This window comes from Schistocerca gregaria, chromosome 8 (assembly GCF_023897955.1).
Source record: "Schistocerca gregaria isolate iqSchGreg1 chromosome 8, iqSchGreg1.2, whole genome shotgun sequence".
NCBI lineage: Eukaryota > Metazoa > Arthropoda > Insecta > Orthoptera > Acrididae > Schistocerca > Schistocerca gregaria.
Genome location: NC_064927.1, coordinates 219,732,125 through 219,749,801, shown reverse-complemented (window position 1 = coordinate 219,749,801; position 17,677 = coordinate 219,732,125).

Here is a 17,677-nt window from a genome sequence, read left to right as displayed (position 1 = left end):
AATTCGGAGGCGGTGCTCGTAATTTTCATGGAGGGGGCTTGCACCCCTTCTTGTTTTGCATGGTAGTATTATAACACAGGCCTACAATGATCTTTTAAGCACCTTCTTGCTCACCTCTATTGAAGAGGAATTCGGGGATGGCGATTGCAGCTTTCAACACGATCGAGCACCTGTTCATAAAGCACGGCCTATGGCGGAGTGGTTACAAGACAATAAGATCCCTGTAATGGACTGGTCTGCACAGAGACCTGACCTGAATCCTACAGAACACCCTTGGGAAGTTTTGGAACGCCGACTTCGCGCCAAACCTCTCCTCAGTGCAGCACTTCGTGAAAAAGGAGCTATCCTTCCCCAAGAAATCTTCCAGCACCTAATTGAACGTAAGCCTGCGAGAGTGGAAGCTAAGGGTGAGACAACACCATATTGAATTCCAATATTATGGATGGAGGGCGCTTCCAACTTGTAAGTTATTTCCAGTCAGGTGTACGGATAGTCTGATCACATAGTGTATATCTCATATGCCTGAGGTACATGTAGGATCGTGCACTGCTAAGGTACTATCCCAATATTGGAGAGCCTCTGAAATACTGGTGCGAGTTTAGAAAAGGAATAGCAATAATATAAGGCGTGAACTCCAATTTGTATTGGGGCGGGAAACGTAGTGGTTTAGTCCGCGCAGCTGTCATACATGGAGAACCAGTGAGGTGCAACTGAGAGCGCTTCTCCGTAGTAAGCAGGAAACCTAGCTTTTGGTGTTAGTATAAATTTTTCAATTCCTTCCTTCAGGTTACAGCATTTTCTCTGTTGTGTCACATAAGTGAGGGTATGTGACGGTGTGGATGGTAATACATTCGCCTAATAGGGAGTTGAGCCCAGCGGTTCCTTTAGTGGCATTCGAGAGGATTAGGCTATGGTCCGCTCAGCTATACTCATTGAATATACTCACGGGACAACTCTCACATATCCGCACAGTGTGCGTTAAAAGCGACCGCCTTTTTGACAGGCAACTGAACCGACTTCGTGGGGATATCCCAGCCAACAAGGCCATACGATATATACATTTTCACCGACTGAAATACGTCGGCGATTGTGTTAGGTTCTAGATCGTGCAAAACTGGCCGATGCAGATCTGTGATATACATAGCAGGGTATTGATCTATTCCCATCCCCTCTACTGTATCAGTAGTCATACAGCAGATGCAACTACAGCGGAGGGATATCTGTTGAGAGCCAGACAAAACTGTGGTTTCTCAAGACGGGCAGCTGCATTTCGGTAGTTGCAGGAGCAATAGTCTGGGCGATCGATAAATCTGTTCGTGAAACATGAACCAACATTGCCTTGCTGTGGTGGAACCGCGAACGGCGCCGGCCTCTGTGATCGAGCGGTACTAGGCGCTTCAGTTTGGAACCGCGCTGCTGCTACGGTCGCAGGTTCGAATCCCGATTCGGGCATGAATATGTGTGATGTCCTTAGGTTAGTTAAGTTTAAGTAGTTCTAAGTCTAGAGGACTGATGACCTCAGATGTCAAGTCCCATAGCGCACAGAGCCATTTGAACCATTTGTACGACTGAAAAAAAGGGGAAAAGAGAAAGAGAAAAACGGAAAAGATGGTGGTAACATGTTGCTTAAAATCTTTTGGAGGTAAAATATTCCCAGAGTCGAATGTCCTGGTGGGGAATATTCTCGAGGACGTCATCAGCAAGTAAAATAAAACTAGCATTCGGCAGGAAAGACCGTGGGAGGTTAGACAACGAAATTTGATGACGGGATGAAAAAGACTTCTCGTCAGACAAGTACACAGGCCAGCTGGTGTACGATTAAACTTTCCAGAAAATCAAGACTGAAAAAAGATTATAAACTATATTCTGTTTGCATGTAGTTTTAATTATTTCCTCTAAAGTGGGTGAAACTGATCACGACTACATCTACATTTATTTGGGTATTCTAAAAATCAGAGGGCTCATCGAAACACCTTCACAGTAATCTCCCTTTACTGCACTCTCGAGCAGCGAGCGGAAGAAAACGAACATCTGTATCTCTCCGTCTGAGCTCTGATATTTCTTATTTTATTATGATTGTTTCTCCCTATGTAGGTCGGTGTAAACAAAATATTTTCGCATTCGGAGGAAAAAGTTGGTGATTTCGTGAGAAGATCCCGCCGCAACTAGAAACGCATTTGTTTCAATGGTGTCCATCCCAAATCCTGTATCAGAACCGGAATGTGTCTCCCCTATTTCTCGACAATACAAAACGTGGTGCGCTTCATTGAACTTTATCGGCGTGCTCCGTTAACCTTATCTGGTAAGGATCACACATCATACTCCAAAAGCGGACAGACAAGCATAGTGTAGGCAGTCACTTTAGTAGATCTGTTGCATCTTCTAAGTGTTATGCCGATTAGGCACAGTTTTTTGTTCGCCATTCCAACATTTTCTACGTGTTCCTTCTAATTTAAGTTGTTCGTATTTGTAATTCTTAAGTATTTAGTTGAATTTAAAGCCTTGAGCTTTGACTGATTTAGCGTGTAACCTAAGCTTAATGGACTCCTTTTAGCGCTCATGTGGATGACCTCACACTTTTCTTTATTTAGGATCAGTTGACAATTTTTGCACCATACAGATATTACTTCTATATGATTTTGCATTTTATTTTTATCTTTTGACGATTTTACTAGGCGGTAAACGACAGCGTCATCTAGAAACAACCTAAGACCGCTGCTGAGATTGTCTCCTAAGGAACAGCTGAGGGTCTATAGCACTACCTTTATGAACGCCTGAAATTACTTTTGCTTTACTCGATGACTTCCCGTCAATTACTACGAATTGTGTCCGCTCTTACAGAAACCGACGAATCCAGTCGCGTAACTGAGACGATATTCCATAAGCGCTCAAGTTGATTACAAGCAGCTTGTGAAGTTCGGTCTCGAAAGCTTTCTGGAAATCTAAAAATATGGAATCAATTAGAAATACCTTCTCGACTTCGTGTGAGTAAAGAACTAGTTGTGTTTCATAAGAATAATGTTTCCTAAATCCGTATTGACTGAGCGTCAGTAGGTCGTTCTGTTCGAAGCAACATATGTTCCAAAGGCTGGTGCATATCGCTGTTAATTATCTAGGTATTTGAATACTGGTGTGACATACGCAATTTTCCAAACTTTGGGTATCGGTCTCTCGTCGAGTGAGTGGCTTTATATGACTGGAAAGGCTGGAGCTATTGCGTCAGAGTACTCTGAAAGCAACCTAATTGGTATGTAGTCTCGATTGGAAGACATGCTTTTATTAAGTGATGTAAATAGTTACACTACTCAGAGGATATCATCTTCTAACTTACTAATGTCGGCTACTGTTCTTGATTCGAATTCTGCGATGTTTACTTCGTCCTCTTTGATAAAGGGATTTCGTAAGGCTGTGTTTAGCAACTCTACTTCAATAACTGCCATCGATAGTACTTCCATTGCTATCACGCAGAGAAGGCATTGACTGTGTCTTGCCGCTAGCATACTTTAGATATCACCAGAATCTTATTAGATTTTCAACCAGGTTTCCAGACAAGGTTTTGTTGCGGAAACTATTATAAGCATCTCGCATTCAAGTACGTGCTAAATTTCGAGCTTCTGTAAAATATAAAATCTTGGGGATTTTACGTTCTTTTAAATCTGGCATGCTTTTTTCGTTGCTTTTCCAACAGTCTTCTGACCCATTTTGTGTACGGGGTGGGGATCAGCTCCATCCTCATTAATTTATTTGGTATAAATCTCTCGATTACTGTTGATACTATTTCTTTAAATTCAAACCACATCTGGTCTACAGTTACACTGTTCATTTAGAAGGAGTCAAGAGCGTCTCTCAGGATAGTATCAAACGAATTTTTATCTCCTTTTTTAAAAGATATATTTTTCGTTTATTTTTGGAGGATTTGGGAGTTACTATACCCTGTCTTTATACGACAACTCCGTGTTCATTAATTCCTGTATCCATCGTGATGCTCATTATTAGCTCAGGATTATTTGTTGCTAAGGGGTCAAGTGTGTTTCCACAACGCTTTACTATTGCCATGGGCTCATGAAGTAACTGATCGAAATAATTTTCAGAGAATGAGTTTAGCACAATTTAGGATGATGTTTTATGCATGCCTCCGGAGCCGGCCGCGGTGGCCTATGGTTCTAGGCGCTTCAGTCTGGAACCGCGCTTCCGCTACGGTCGCAGGTTCGAATCCTGCCTCGGGAATGGATGTGTGTGATGTCCTTGGCTTAGTTAGATTTAAGTAGTTCTAAGTTCTAGGGGACTGATGACCTCTGAGCCATTTCAACCATGCCTCCGGATTTAAACATGTATTTTCGCCACCGTATCGAAGGTGAATTGCAGTCACCACCAAATGTAATTGTATGCGTTGGGTACATGTTTTAAAGTTGATTCAAGTTTCCTTTGAACCTTTCAGCAATTGTATCATCTGAGTTGGGAGGCCGATAAAACGCTCCAATTGTTATGTTATTCCAGTTGCCAGGAGTGACCTCGATCCATACTAACTCACACGAACTATCTACTTCAATTTCGGTACAAGATAAACTGCTTCTATCAGCAACAAATATGCCACCTGCTACTGTATTTAGCCTACCCTTTCACAACACCGTTAGGTCCTCCCCAAAAATTTCCGGTGAACATATCTCCGGCTCTAGCTAGCTTTCCGTGTGAATACGATTTGAGGATCAGCGCTTTCTATTAGCGCTTGGAGCTCTGGCACTTTCCCAACACAGCTACGACAATTTACAACTGTTATACCAATGGTTCCCGTAAGTACGTTTTTCCTGTGTTCAACCTGCACTCTTTGAGACTGAAGCCCTTTTTGTGTTTTCCCGAGACCATCTAATCTAAAAAACTGACCACTCCGTGCCACACAGTCTCCTGCATGCAACGGACTCCTGACCTATTTAGCGGACACCGAAACGCCACCACCCTATTGCGCAAGTCGAGGAATCAGTTGCCTATATGGTCGCAGAACCGTCTAAGGCTCTGATTCAGACCTTCCACTGGGCTCTGTACCAGAGGCGCGCAATATGTCCTATCGACTATGATGCAAATGGTGAACTCTGCTTTCATTGGGCAAGGAAGTCTGGTAGCTTTTTGCACCTCTGATAACTGCTCGAAAGCAGAGAAAATCCCTTCTGATCTGAAGCGACACATATCACTGATACCCACCTGAGCGACCACCTGCAGTTGGCTGCACTCTGTGCTCTTCATGGCATCTGGAAGGTCCCATTCGATGGCTGGAATAGCTCCAGCCAGTATGCACACAGGATGCACACTGGCTTTTTCTCTCCTTAGCAGCCACGTTCCTTAGGGGCCCCATAATGCACCTAACATTGGAGCTCCCAACTACCAATAATTCCACCTCCTGTGATTGCCACGATCGTGCAGGCTGAGAGGTTTCCTCCAAAACAGGACAAACGACTACTCCTGACTGAGAGACAGTGTCAGGTGCTGACAGTACCTGGAACCTGTCTTTTGCCGTCTGCCACTCCCCAAGGCAACCTCCCAGTCGACCACAGATGAGGGATCAACCTCAATGCAAGCAAAAAGTGATCTGGTCGCCGGTGCGGACCGATCAGGCGCCTTGGGGGTGGTGCTGGGTGTCCGTTGGATCCGCATGGGTGGTCCACAGGAGTGACGCCACAGGAGTGACAGCCTCAAGCTGTGAAACCGAAACCAAGACAACCTGGAACTGAGAGGGAAGTGTCACCAGCTCGGCTCGCATCCGCACACAGCAATCACAGTCACTATCCACACTAAAGGCCGTGGGAAACTAAAATACAAACAAAGAACTATCGACACATACTACTAAACTCTACTGTCGAAAACGCGAAATCGTTCCTAAGAGATTAGGTTAAGAAACAGATATTCATAAAGTTTACTACCGAAGCACACAAGTGAGACTAAATAATTCGCTCCTGAGTAGGAACTCGTAAAATGCAATAAAATCGGTTACTTTCCTGTTGTTCTGTCTTGGCCGGCGGCTGCTTTCTTACTGACTAATTAGCCCCGATTCTCCCACAAGAGCAACGTAAGTGTTACTCTAAAGCTGAAGAAATACGATTTCTCAATCCAGAAGATTTCATTTGTAGTACTGTCAGATGTAGGTAAGGCCAAATTCAGACTAGTTTCCATGGATAATGTTATTCCACAGATCTTAAGAAAAAGAATAAATCTATTGAATTGACCTAAACCATCCCCTTTTAGAGATATTACTTCTTTAAGCGAGTTCATTTCTCATGTATATGCGGAAGAAAATCGGACATGGAAGACATCAGGATAAAAAACTTGAAACTGGAGTGTTTCTCGAATACAGTTCACACAGAGTAGAATTTGCTGTTAAAAAGAACAATCCATTGCATCTGTGTAAGCTAGGCATACAAAATAACTTTGGACTTAGTATAAAGAAGAATCTGGATACGACTGTGCTTGGCATAAAATATCAGAATTTACTGTATATACCAATGAAAAGCGGTAATAAGTTAGACTACTCGTACAAAATGATGGATCGAAGAACGTTTACAGTACTAAAGCGTGTACGAAAAAAAAGTCTATAACTTTCCATCACGTGTGGATCTGCTTAATGAGAGGGTTACATCGTATCTGAATGTAGTGTTCTCAAAACTGTGCATCTAGCAACAGAAAAAGCATTTATAGAGTTTAAAACTGATGGAATAATTACATTTAATGGTAATTCATTTGTTAAAGAGCTTAACTTAAAGATCTATACAGAAATTCTGCTAGAATACAATGAGGTGCCAAAAGTCAGGGTATAACGTATATTCATGTACACCGATGGCTGCAGTGTCGCGAGCGGTGCATAGTCGGAGCTGTCATTTGTAGTTAGGTGATACAGGTGAAAAGGTTTCCGATGTGATCACGGCGACAAGATGGGAATTAACAGACTTTGAACGCGGGAGTAGGATCTAGAGGCATGGGACATTCAATTTCGGAAATTATTGGGGAATCCAGCATTCCTAGATTCACAGCGTCCATAATGCTGTGGGCTGTGGTTACATGCGTCATTGACGGTAAATGGTTATATTCGACTACCTGTACGCCACCTGCAGCCATTCATTTATCTCATGTTCCGAAACAACAATGGAAATTTTATGGATGATAATACGCCAAGTCACTGGGCCGTAAATGGTTTGAAGAACGTTCTGGACAATCCAAGTGAATGATTTCACCCCCTCTCCAGATCGCCCGACATGAATTCCATTAATCATTTGCGGTACATAATCGAGAGGTCAGTCCGTGTACAAAATCCGGGACCAGCAGCACTTTCGCAATTGCGGACGGCTATAGAGGCAACGTGATTCAGCATTTCATCAGGAGTCTTCCAGAGTCTTATTCAGCCCATACCACATCGAGTTTCTGCATTATGCGGGGGCAAAAGATGGTCCGACACGAAATAAGTTGGTACCGCATGACAATTGTCATCTTAGTGTAAGTGGAAAGGTTGCCATTTTACATAGAAAAGAATGGGTAACGTCTTAACTTTATTACTAAGCAGGGAACAAAAGGAAAATTAAAATTCTCGTTGCTCTCTTCTAGAAAAATTCTTATACAGTGTTAGACAAGCAGTGTGTCCTGCCTTGCTTAACTTCCAGTACCGGGAAGGCAAGCTCTGACAATGCTTACGCAGCGCCCTGATCACCGGCGTCTGGCCATTGATTTATCTGTTTTATCCAAATTAGGACGAGCTTTTCATAAATAATACAGACTTTTGGACGTGGAAATACCACTGCGGCACCTAATTTGGGCGTTTATTGTACCTTGCTCAAAGTGGATACAAAGATCAAACCACTGTTGGGTTTTAGCATTGAAAACATTATTAAATATTTTTGACGAATAACACAGGAAACTTAAATGTAGAAATAACACTGAGGCACTTAATTTGAAGTCAGTAGTGCCACACAATTTTCTAGATGTGCCGCCACCAGTGCTGCCTACTGGAGGTGTCAGCCACCAGGGGACGATGAAGACTGTAGTGAGCACCACGCGTTTCATGCATTACTTGGAACATCTCAAATAAGCACCTGCCCATTTATCTTCTGAGTGTGCTACTGCAAATGCTAGCATGGTGGTGGAACAGTTGACCACACCTGTTTCCTCATTCACAGGGATAAAACTGATACCTCTCAATTTTATTCATGTAATAAATATAATACATGTTAAGTAATTTCTAAAAACTACTGTCAAACAAAAGAAGTTAGTCAAACACCAGTTTCGTCTGTTACAGTTATTACTAAGTATCATATCAAAAGTTGGAATATATGACATTTTACATTAAAAACATAGCATAAAAGTCGACTACTGGAACATTACCATAGCAGTTTCTTATAGGTACTGTCAATCTGTTTTTCAAAACAGGTGACTTATCACTTAATTAAATAGATGACTCATTAATATTAATAAAACTGATATTAAATGAATAAAACTGATTGGGATACAAAAACAAGAGCTGCAGGGAAGAAATCGAAAAATAAGCATGGCAAGATCTTGCTTAGCTCTATTTGATGTTCCATAATAGGCCCAAATGGATATGGAAACAACATGAATGATTTGCTATTATGTTCTAGCAATTTATCGAAAATAATGATAAAATTATACCATTGCATGAATGTCAAAATAATTCAGTTGCGGCATTCGATGACTTGACTCTCAAAAGTAAGGAAGTAGTTAGAGAATATTATACCAGAGGAAGACACAAGGAAACAGAGTGTTTCTATTTAGCCCAGACATACTTGAAGATACCAAAACAATTAGTAAGAAGTAATATAAATTTTTTAAATAATTTTAGAAAAGATGATACCAATTTAAATCTTATTTATCTTGAATCTGTCAGTGGCCATTTAAAATTTGATGATTTTGAAAGAAATGCATCGTAAATGCAGGAAAAAAGTTAATTACATTTTGTTACAACAGATATGACAGAAAAATTAATAATGGTAAGCACAGATATAAGACTAAAAATTGTTAAAAAACTAACCACAAAGGTAATCGTTAAATATAATTTTTAAGCATAAATAGATGCTGAAGGCTAAATATTAAACATAAACATAAAATATAAAAAGCTGAACTTCAATCGCAAAATGTTGAATGTTAAAATTAAATCATTAATGCTTTTTATTCATATTAAATGTTTGCAAAATACAAAAGTATGAAACAGCAGATTGCAAATTATGAGTACAGCCCAGAGGTTGTTAAAAAGGCTAATAGAAATAGAAAAAGGAAGCAGCATTTTAAAGAGGAATTTAAAAAATTGTAGAAACAACCAAGATGAGAATCTGAAAAAAGTAGGAAAAGACCAGCCTGTTATTGATCTAATCGAAAAGGTTAAAGAAAGCACCATAAGTAAGGGCCATCACCTCTGAAACCTCTAGAAGAAAACAGAGAAGTCACAAAGCTGATGGTTCATTGTACATATTTTGAAGAATTTAATGATATAACTACAATTAAGCAGTGTAATAGTGATGAATGAGATTATAAATTAAGCAAATCAGAAATGCAATATTTATGGAAGAACTACAGAGCAGAGGTTAAAAATAGAAAGAAACAAGCCACATTAAAGATAAACATAAGCGAAAGAATGCTAGAATATGTTAATCACTGTGAAGACAAGATGTTTGGATTTAGACCTGTTGGTACATATAAATTGGTAAATTACCAATAAAATTTGATCAAGATAAATTAACTATTGCTGAAACGTCTTATCAAAGAACAAACCGATTAATAAATCTTTTATCTAAAAGACAGATTACTATGGCTCATATCAAGGAACAGACACATTAATAAATCTTTTATCTAAAACACAGATTACTATTAATGACATGAATACAAGAGTCACAGGCTGTGATTTATTAAATAAAATGTATATTTTGTACTATTCAGGAGCATTATATTCTGATAATAATCTGACTAAAATAAAATCAAGTAAAGATAATAAATATAAATATTAAATAAAAGAAACTGTCAATGGTTTTCTGACAGCATAGTGGCAAAGAAATGCAGATGAATCACCGCAGGGTGAGGATGAGAAAAGAGGTGAAGACTGAAGTAAAAACATACAGGAAGTCCAGTGAAACATTTTATAGATTTAATTGATATGTTAGGAGTTATTTGTGGAGAAGAATTAGATAGAAATAAAATTATCACAATGAAAAAGTTGGACTAACACACATGCTAACCAATAAATTTAGTTATGTCATAATCAACAACCTGAAAAGAATACAATATCTGAAAATATTTTTGAACAATTTGCCATACACGTTTCAGAAAACAGAAAAATATGGAAAAGGATTAGTTAATACTTCAGTTAACAAATAAACATTCGAAATGAATCGCTGTGGTTGTAGTTATTATGGGCCAGGAACAAAATTAGGAGGACTATTAGCTACAGGCCATCAAGCAATAAACCCACAAGGTGAAGCTAGCAAAAATTATGGTTTTGTATACAGAGATCATATATAGAAAACGTATGAAGCAGACATACAACTTCAACTATTTGAAAATAGCAAGAATGCATGCTTCTGGTACAACAACTGCAGTTGAATGAGTTGTTATGGTAGTTGGAGGAATGTTTTATGGAAATAGAAAATTACATATGGGTTTAGATGTTGATCACAATGTTTGGGGACTATAAAACTAGAAATCTTTATAAAAAGAATAATTTCCTTATTGATTCTACTTTCTTACCTAGTGGCAAGACTAATACAATATCAATTAAAATTAAACAAAATAATGATCAACTGCATAGTAGTAATAATTCTTTAACTCTTTGCAAAAAAGAAATAGGTGGAAGAAGACAGATGGTAATTTATTACATGTGGCATACCTGTTGTGTAAAAAATTATCGATTATCTGAGAAAAAAGGAAGGTTCCAGATTAACAAAACATATAGGATGATATCTTCCATTTATTTTTACACATTACCATATTTAGCTGCTGCCACCAGAGTAGTCAGTGCTGTAAGAAAAATTGTAATACATGAAAAACTAAAATATGAAGAATTAGAAGAACAAAACAGCAAAAAATCCTAAAAAATTGCAAAAAATAATTGATATATGTATATCATAATGTATTACATAATTCTGATGTAGAAAATATTACTGAACAATTAAAAATCAAACACTTTCATGAAGTCTTTATGATTGATGAATTACCTAAGAATCCTAGATAATATGAATCTGGGATACTTAATTTATAGATTTCTGGTAATGATGATGCTTATTGGACATATTATAAGAATAACGATAAAATTTGCTGTTTGTTTCATTTGAAGGAAATATTCACAATGGAATGGTTGAATGTCTTGGGTGAACTGTTTTATAATGGTCAACGAATTCATAATTTTAATGAAATAATATGTGGTCATTTGTGTCTATTTGTGATTAGCCTATTGTCTAATAGTTATAATTTTAATACAACTTTTAATATAGTAAACAGGCTTTTTCGAAAATAAGATGCAATCTAAGGGCCACCAAATAAATCTGTGAACATTAGAAAATATGAAATCAGTTTTAAAATCATATGGTTAAAAACATTAATATTCAATTCAAAAATAGAAAATTTGGTTCAACAATTTCAGAAAGAATTAAGTAAAATTTTTCAAAATTACCAAGGCTTATGTTAGTTTTAAAGGAAGAAGAGTGGTTAATATCAAAAATCCAATAAGCGATTATGATACTGTTAGTAAACAATAATTAGAAAATCAATTAAAAGATGTTTTCAGAAAGGCTGAGTATATGAGTATTCTAACACAATTCAATTATCACATTACTAAACAAATGTAGTTACGTTTATTAAATCAGAATTCCGAAAAATACATGATACACAACCTATTGAATTATTATTTATAATAGGAGAGAAACAAAAAGTTTTCACTTTGAATAAGATTTTATTCTTAATAAAGTAGTTGTTATTGGTCAAAATGTAAATAATAATTCATCTTGAAACGTTTTGATAATACATTCACTGTTTTTTATTAAGTTAACAATATAACTAGTGATGCTATATCACTAAAAATTGAACATGTAACCTGCTTTCTACAATAATATTAAACGATTCTATTAAATTTGTACCAGTAGATGTAAAGACAGCTATATATGGTGAAGTAATTTGCTCTTCAAGATCATTATAAGTAGATAGCTATAATCTTAAAATCAGTCAATGAATGCAGTAATACAAGTATTAGACAATAAAAAAGTTACTGACAAAAATTTTAAGCCAGCTGTATTTTTATCTATTAATAAGTCTAAATACATAGATCACAATAAAATGAATTTAAAGGATTTTTTTAAAGGGTTATACAGCTAATTGGTTAACAGACATTTTTGCAATTGAAAGCATAATTTATTGCAATCCAATCAAATATAAATGAAAGATTTCAGGTAAAGATGAAAGGATATTTTTATGGACAAGAAATACAAAACCATATTTTCGGGACATATATCTTGTTAAGAAGATGTTATGAAGGAAAGGAGATGAAGTATACGTTAAATCATTAGGACTAGATAATTCACAAAACAACTGGATGGATAAAAATATAATTATTATTATTTTATTTGAGAAGATAGAGTACATTTCGGTATAAAAATAAAAATTAATAAGAATGGTCAGAGGTCAGAGTTACTTAAGAATTTTAAATTTGAGCTGTTTGGATCAGTTGGACATAGTGAGTTTTGATTATTGCATATAAATAAAGATCATTATGAATGTCATATAAAATAATTATGTACAAAGTCGTTTGCTTTTCACTTTTATTGATGAGACATAATTATAACATCAATCAGTTTCTTTTCTGAGTAGTTATCCAAAATATTGAAATAATTGTGATGACTAACAACATTCAATCTTCCTTTCATTTCTTCTTATAAATTAACCAGATTAGAATTATAATTATGTTGTAACATTACTTCACAATTCGGTTGTCTACTGTTAATAGTATTTATTTGTTTTTGAGGATTTAGGCTTTGTGTTCGAATAACATAATAATTACAAATAATCTTGATAGCAAATAATTCTAATAGAAAAAAATTTTGATCTTAATACTGCATTTTGTGTTAGTGGAAGAACATTTTGTATCATTAAATTTAAAGCTACTGTTAGAAACTCCATACACCTATTATGCCATCTGATTAAATTTTTAAATTATTTATTACATTTTTAAAATTTTCTATTGAATTGAAGGTGAAGATTTTTCATAAACCCAGTAATGGAAATGCACAGCCAAGGCAATTTGGACCTCATAAATAAAGAAAAAATGCCAGGCATTTGATAAATTTTTTAAGGGATGAATTTTTTTAGATTCTGAAATTTCATCACTATTTAAACTTTTATAGTTTTACAACATATTTTTAACATGAAGTTTTATAACAATACAAGCACATTTATATCCTAAAATATTGACAGTAGATGCACATAAAATTCAATTATTATTTTTCATCAACAATCATAAAAACCTGTTATTATTAAATTAGAGCAAGTTTTAAGCAAGGTCAAAGTACGATTTCATTTATTACAAACAATTTTAATATTAATATTTCTTCATTTTTATTTTTTAAATTTTTTAAGGATTTTTAAATATTAAAGGAGAACACAATTAATGTGATTTGTCCTTTGTGCAACAAGAAAAGAAATTAATAAAGAAAAAAATAGCAAAAAAGAATCTACAGTCAAAACCGAGGCCTTATTGGTTGCATAACAAAGAAGCAAACTGAATATAAAAATAATTTACTGTACAAAATTACTGTGACGTTTTCATCATTTTCGCCAGCAGCATCAGCACAGGATCTAGCTATACTTGGTCCACAGCATAATGTTCTTATAACACCTCCATCTAATGATGAGCCCTCTGTATCTGGAAATCAAGAGTATGGTAGTATGAATTGTACCAAAAAGTTTAAAAAAGGAACTGGTTCCATACTTATTATCAGATAACTGATCTAATTATTTGTAATTTATAAGTTTAGGATATCCTTTTAAATTTCTTGTTTTCAGATATTTTGAAGTTCATTTAAGGTTTTATTCGGTTATTATTAATAATATAATCCATATTATTTTCTATAATAATGATTTATTGTTGTTCATTAAGTTGAGGATAAAGTTTTGAATTTTTTGATTTTCAAATTTATGAATATCTTTTACAGTTTTATGTTCCAAATCATTCCCATTATAAATATTCATTAATGAATTAAGGTCTTCTTTACTGAATTTTGAGCTTATTTTCTCTGTAATAATTATGCAGATCTTGTAAGCTGGGCATAATTTTTATATTTTTAAATGTAATTTTTTTGGTTTAGAATATTTATTATTTTAAATTTTTTAGAAAAATAAAAGAATTTGATGAAATAATTTCACATAAAAATACAAGTAATTAATCGAATATTTTATGTTTCTAATTTTAATTCATTAATTTTACCATTTTATATCTCTTAATTTTAATCACATTGTGATCACTGTATTAAGAGTGGAAAGATTTTTGCTTGAAAAAGTGTATTTTTTATTTAGGGAAAACTGAATTCGTTGGCTTTTTGTTGCCTGAGCTAAAATCGCCAGAGGATAATTACTCTGGTGCATGCAGAAGTGTTTCAGAGCACACTCTTCATTGTATGTTATTGAACACAGAAATCTGCATCAGACCCATTATTTGTTCACATACTGTCCCAACAACATCGTCAATTACAATTGCAATTTTTATGGGACTAGTGGGATTAGACCATCAGTGAATGGTCACCTCCACAAGAGCCATCACTGTGGCGAATGGCGAGGCGACTCAGAACCTGCAGCACACCATGGATGCAGCCTGTTACAAGCAGTATTATGCTAAAGGAGACATTCTTCTGCACTTGCATGGGACCTTTGGTAGTAATCAGAAACACAATGACAACTTCGAACCACCTGCATCCTTTCATGCTTGGTATACTCCATGTGCTACACTGGTCTAAGGTGAACTCACATTGATGTCTAGTCAACTAAAACCACCTTATGTAAATCCTAGGGAACCATCTGGGTCGCTATTAGGCTTCATCACTACGTGTGGAATGCAGCGGCCCGCTATTTGCTATAAATACATGACCTGTGCATACATATCTAAGACACATACCACCACAACTCTGTCAACAAACTGTCAGATCCCTGATATGTAGAATCAGTGCTGTATTTCATTCTGAAGATAGACAAAGAAGCTACTAAGCAGGTGATCATGATGTTTTCACTCATCATGTTATATATGTATAGGTAGATAAATAAATACCTGCCAAGGTAGCTGAGAGCGCTTATGCTCTTCTTCCAGGACTTGTTTGGGCATGTTGGCCCCGGATCGAATCTCCCCAATGGATTAACGACGAGGGCCGGTATGCCGGCCAGTCTGGATATCGTTTCAGGCTGGCCACACATTCTGCCTCAGTTACACGACTCATGGACATTTACACACATTCACACTATTACATGGCTTTTACTAGAAACAGACAGCTGGGGTGCACTATTTATGTCCTGGGGGGTTCATTGTGGTGGCAGGAAGGGCATCTGGCCACACTCTCCAACTAACACTGCCAAATCCGTAATAACATGGGCGACTCAGTGTCGGCGTGGGAGACGATCGAGAAAGAAAGAAAGAGTATATAGATAGGCAGGTAAGGCTAGCCACCAATGATCTCTTCAGTGCAGAAAAGGCACCGACCTAGGACTTTTACAGGAAATGGCGAATAGCTGTGAAAATCTGGGGACAATGGGCAAGGGACACTACGTTCATAGTGTGTGGAGAAGTTGAGAATTTAGATTTGTTGCGAGGTGTGCTAAGGTATTCCTTGAAGTTGTGATGCCCATTGTGTCTGGATGGCGCTGTAGTCAGCACATTTGTTTAGTAAGCAGGAGACCCAGATTCGAATCCTGGTCAGGCATAAATTTTGAATTTTTCCCATTGATTTAAATTAATACCCACTCAACGCGATATCTGTAATTCCTTTGAGTCTTAAGTAATGTTTTATTGCAGAGCGACATGTATTAACTTAGTATGGTTTTTTCGTTGCCCTATTGATCCCCTTTGTTGTTATATATGTAGTTATGTACCATATGGCGTCCCAGTGCAATGTTGTGTCAAAATTTCTAAGCAATCGGTACAGAAATTTCGGAGACTCGATCGGAAACATTTATATTTTCATTGTACAGATGTCAGGCTATTGCATCAAGGTATAAAATTTTTCCATCGCCATCAGTGAATGCTCAGGGTAGATTCAGTGTTTTTTATTGCTAAGTGAGAGACCAGACAGAAACCAGAAAATAAATAAGGTTGTGTGCGAAACATTATTCCAGAATTTTTGGTTTAGGATAAGAGTTAAATTGGCAAAACATTTAGTAAGTAAACGAAGTCAGCAATACTTTTTTGAATTCTAAAATTTATTTATTTTTTTGTAATACATTTTCGTTTATAGTTTTGAAACATGATAAGGAAGCTCTTGATGTAGAAACAGTAAAAGTATTTTAAACGTCTAAACCGTAAAACAATCAACGTTTATCACAAAGTAGAGCTTCCTATTTCTGGAATGTGCCAGCAGTCCACTCAGCCGGTATGGAAGGAAATGGACGCCCCCCAGCGGTCTTGCAGCGCCTGGTCCCCAGCAGCTCCGTCGCCCACCACAGGCTGCACCGGCTCCTGGTTGCTGGCCGCATCTCCGCTAGCGACATCTGGTACGCCTGCATGTTCCTGCGCCATCGCGGCCACGACCTGCGGACAAAGCGACAAGATGCTTTCGAAACTGCCCCAACCATCAACTTTTTTTTTGTCACCATGTGGTCGTATCATTCACCGATCTAGCGAAAGCGTTCGACAATGTACAAAGGCGCAAGGCGTTCGACGTTCTCAGTGCAATAGATGTACGTCAGAAGAAAAACACATGATATGTACAACGATCAAAGAGTAAAAATAATAATGCAAGACCAAGAACGATGTTCTCTGATTTTAAAGGTTTTAAGACAGAAATATAGACTTCTACCCCTACTGTTCAATCTATAAACGGAAAAACCAGTTATGAAAATAAAAGAAATGTTCGGATTCAAGATGAAAGCATATCAATGATGAGATTCGGTGATGATATTGGTATTATTAGTGAAAGTGAGAAAGAATTACATGTCGTGTTGAACAGATTGATGTCTTCCAAGCTTGGATATGCACTGTGAGTGAAACGAAGAGAAGCTAAAATACTGAGAAGCACCAGAAGTGAGATCCCAACAAGTGTACATCAAAACTGCAGACTTGGAGGTAGATGAAGTCAAGTAATCCTGCTACACCTTGGAAGCACAACAACGTACGATGGAATATGCAAGGAAAATATAGAAAACAGGTAAAGAGGGCATTCCTCGACCAAAGATGACCATCACTATAAACAATCGATCTTAATTAAAGGAAAACATTTGTAAGAATGCATATTGGAGTACAGAACTGAATGTAGGTGAATGTGGGAGAAACTGGGAAAGAACAGAATCGAACTTGTGGGATTGTAGGAGAATGTTGAAAATTAGTTGGACTGATGAGATGGGAAATGAGGAGATTCTCTCCAGAATCGGCGAAGAGAGAAATATGTGGAAAACACTGACAAGAAGCACGGACACGATGACTGGTCAAGTGTTAAGGCATAAAGAAATTATT